At 41.6% G+C, this 4,476-nt stretch overlaps 1 protein-coding gene across 3 annotated transcripts in view; it reads left to right on the forward strand.

The window, feature by feature from the left end:
- LOC116693755 (mixed lineage kinase domain-like protein) overlaps positions 1-4,476 on the forward strand; it is a 525,120-nt gene that overhangs the window by 436,711 nt on the left and 83,933 nt on the right. The window lies entirely within an intron of this gene.

The raw sequence follows: 4,476 nt of genomic DNA on the forward strand, positions 1-4,476 counted from the left end.
TCTCCCCCCCCCCCACCACCACAGAGATATGGACTCAATAACATGAAGCAGTGGAGCTTGTGTCATGCCATGCACCAGGATGATGGACTGAGGGGGCTGTTAAAAATTGCAATTTTTTGGGAAATTAAATGCAACCATGCAATAGCTCAATACAATACTGTTTCAAAATCAAACAATACATTTATTAATCAGAGCACTCAGATAGGAATTTAGCACATGCAAACTGCTCACATATGTTTGCAACCCATGAACGATTCTCGTTTCATAGAAACAGCTGTTTGCTGCTTACATCCCTCTCTTGTTGACTGTCCCTCCATTTCCCAGTTGTTTACCATTTGTTTTTGGTTTGCTATGCTGGTAAAATGAAAGTAGGGCTAGCAGTTCTATTTACAACCATACACAACCATAAAACATGCAGGCTAAGAAACGTCTCGGGTTACGTTTGTAACCCTTGTTCCCCGAGATAGGGGAACGAGACACTGCGTCGGATACGACACGATAGGTGTTCCTATAGTGTCATAACCGACGCAGTTTGAGTTCCCCTCGAAGGGGAACGTCTCGGGTTACATATGTAACCCTTGTTCCCCGAGATAGGGGAACGAGACACTGCGTCGGTTACGACATTATGGGAACGTCTATAGTGTTGTAACCGACGCAGTTTGAGTTCCCCTCGAAGGGGAACTGAACTACATGATGTGTTGCATGTCCACGTAAAACACAGTGGGATTGAGTTAGCAGTCTTGTTTGCCATGCGTTCCTGTTTGCTGATATTGTATATCATATATTATATATATTACATAACTACAATAGGCTATAATTCAATAATACACAGAAGTTTTCCAATACTTGTGACACTTGCACTTTTTGTAATTTAAATGGTAGGGGGATCGTATTGTGCTTTACCTGTGAACTTCATCTGTTATGATGGAAACTGTTAAATTTACACATTTTATGATTGGAATAATTTCTAAATTAGCTTTACCTTGGATTCCAGTGGCCACAGGAAGGGTGACATACTGTAAAAGCCTATTCAGACCTCTAGCCAAACCTCCTGCTACAACATTCAGAACCTGAAAGAAAGCCTTGGAGATGGTCTGGTAGGGTTAGGTACACACACACACACATACACATACACCAATAATCAATGAAAAAGATACGTGGCAAGTCACATTAAAAACAACATATATGTAAATAGCATGTGCTAGTATGACTTCTCCTTTTTCTTCCTTGGTTTCTGTATCATACAATCCAATTATAGTAAGTGCAAAAGCATGTGTAACATTCTATTTACTACTTCTTTTGTAAAAGTTGCATAATCAAACATACATGTATTTCTTCATGTATTTTGAATTACAGTAATACATTAAATTGTTAGGTACAGTACATCTGCAAAAAACAATTCATATTCTGTGTAAAGATGAGTCTGTTTCATGGAGCTCTCCATCTGCTTCCTGCTCTCCTCTGCTGCCTCCTTGTCCTCAAACAATTGGAACAGTAGAGTCAGTATTATCATGAGCAATACGCCGAGCAAACGCTGCAAACCAAGACATGATTGCTCAGGAACAGGTTCACGTGCACTTACAGCCACATTAGAACGTATTATCTAGGGCTCCATTGCACGCTATTATGTATGGCCCTTTTATGTTTGAAAGGAAAGACTGCTTGCTCAAATTGCGGATGTGATCATATGTAAGCATACAATTTTATTAGAAATTGCTACTGACTATTTCACACAAAAAAAATTGAAAACTTGACAGCCTTTTTGATGGATTTATACTGTATAACATACGGCCCCATTTTTAATTTAGCTTGAGTTCTTCTTTGAGAACAGTGTTCCCGTTTCACCATCTCTTCCTGCCCTCTACGGGATGTTTCCCTGCTGTCAACCTTTTTTTTTCTCTTTTCCCCATCCCTTATCCCTTTTACCTTCTGTGTTCCATTGTGCTGATTCTGACAATTTTTGCCTTCTTTTTTCTCTCTCCTTGCTCTTTATTCCATCCCGGGCGCTGGTGGGTTAAGCTGTGTCTTCACTTTGTCCTCTGAGAGAGCAATTAACCGGATCAAAACTTGCAAGTGCTGAGATCAAACACATTTCAGCAGGGGAGGGTGGTAAGAGAGTCACACAGAGAGACAAGAGATTGAGAACTCAGAGGAAAGGCAGATAACTTTGTTTGGAGGTGAAAGGGAGGAAAAGTTGAACAGGACCATCAGGTGGGATGCTCATGTGGCCATCAGTGTGAAAGTGTTTGTTCAAATAGCGGAGAGACTCATTGCTCTTCTCCTGCATGCACCTCACACCACTGCTCATCAGACCTGGCTCCACACCGGCTGCTGCAATCTCATCTCAACCCCTCTTGCCTGTGAGGGATTAAACTCTTAATCCGCCAGACTGAGGCTTGCTATTAGTACCGGCATTTTTTTGCCTCATGTGTGCATGTGTGTGCTGGCTTCTGGTCTATTGCACAATGTGTGAGATGGCAGCTGCAGGTATGCAGTATGGGATTGTGTGAGATTATTGAAAAAAGCAATGAGGCAGGGAGACAGAGAGTGTGCTTGATGGGGTGGGGGTGGGAGGTTACACATAAACCAGTTGGAGGACCTGGGTGTTCCCTATCTACCACCTGTGCAAATATCCAGACTGAAAAACCTCTCATTGGATGTGTAAGTTTTTCTTTGTGTGTGTGTGTGTGTGTGTGTGTGTGTGTGTGTGTGTGTGTGGTGTGTGTGTGTGTGTGTTTGTGATAAAACATAAGAAAGTGACAGACATTAATAATAAGAAATATTGCATTACTGTCTCAGTGGGGCAGATTGCAAGGCACCTAATCCATCCAACTGTAACTGAAACGTCATGTCCTTTGTCAAAAGAAAAAAAAGGGATGACTGAGAACTAATAGCCCAGCGTGTGTGATTAGTCTCGCGTTGCATAAAGTAACCAGTCTGGGCAATGCTGCTGTAGGTTAATGATTGGGGGGATTCAATAAGATGAACGTCTCTGTTCCTAGCATGGTGCACATACACACGCACGCACGCACACTTACACACACGCACAAACACATACGCACAAACACATACACACATGCACATACACACACACACACACACACACAGAGACACACACACACACACACACACACACACACAAACACACACACAAAGTTTCCGTCTCTACCCTCACTAATGTGTGTTGTCTGCTCCGTTAGCAGCCAGAAGGGCCTGGACAAAGTGTTTGCTTTTTAGCAGTTCCCTCAGGCACATGCCAGCTAATAGCTGCCACTGAAGGACAAAGTGGGTGTGTGAGGCCAGTGACACAGACAAATGTTTTTTTTCTCTGAACTTTCACCTTGTGCAAATCTGGTTCCAGCGTGATAGAGGTTGTCATACAGCAAGTGCCGATCTGGTGTTTTTAAAGTCAGTACTGGACACTGAGGTCTGTTTGCTCAGGACACAGCCAAAAGATTGGCCAGCTGTTCAGTGTCACTTATACTGTAACACTGCCCTTTCTACTTCTGTGGGACAGAGATATGTGCATATGTGTTTATATCTGTATATCTGTGGCATTCATTTAGTTTTTGTTTCTGAGTGAGTGTCTTGCCAAACACTCTCCCACATGACACAAGACAAAAAAAGAATAAGCATCCGTTAACAATAAATGTACTTCTATAGGCTTTCAAGTAACATTTGTCTAAAATTTCCACATGAACTGTACTTCCAAAAGAACTACTTTAAGCCTAATGTTGAGCCTGATAAAGTCCCCCCCCCAAACATCCCAGGCTTTCTCTAAATAAGAGGATAAGACAAAATAAGATGAGATAAGATGGGATAAGCCTTTATTGCTCCACAGAGAGGAAATGTGGGTGTTGCAGCAGCATGGGGAAAGAAATAAGTAAAGATTTATAGAGAAAAATATATGAATGAATAATTAGAAGTAAATCAAATTAAAAACATGTGAAAAGTCTTTGAGCATAATATTGACAATATCAATGTCACTCTTTATGTTATTATTGTGCAAAAAGGACAACAGAAAAGTAAATTCTAATTTCCATTTTGTGTGGTTGAGACAGCCCGTTGAACCAATCAGCTTTTCTTCATCCAGACTGCATACCGACCAGTTTCAGTAGTAAGGGGTAACAAAACCCGATGTTCACTGAGCACATATGTTCTTTATATTTACATTGAGTGACATTATCCTACTTTGTGGTGTTTTCTTTAATGACAAGATTTCACTATTTACTATCTCTGTTTCTTTGCATTGGTTTTGTTGTTGATCATGGCAGTGCTCCGATATCAGACTCCAACTGTGTGTAACATTGGTGCTTCCCAGCACATTCAGAACCAACAACTATGTGGGAGGCAACCGCGCCCCCTCAGGGCAGGAAACATGGTTGAGGGCATCTCCTCGGTGTCCTTGAATTTCACATTATCTATATAAGGAAAAGGGGGTGATGTCGAGCAAACACGGAGAGCCACACTCTCGCT

Source organism: Etheostoma spectabile, chromosome 8 (assembly GCF_008692095.1).
Source record: "Etheostoma spectabile isolate EspeVRDwgs_2016 chromosome 8, UIUC_Espe_1.0, whole genome shotgun sequence".
Lineage (NCBI taxonomy): Eukaryota > Metazoa > Chordata > Actinopteri > Perciformes > Percidae > Etheostoma > Etheostoma spectabile.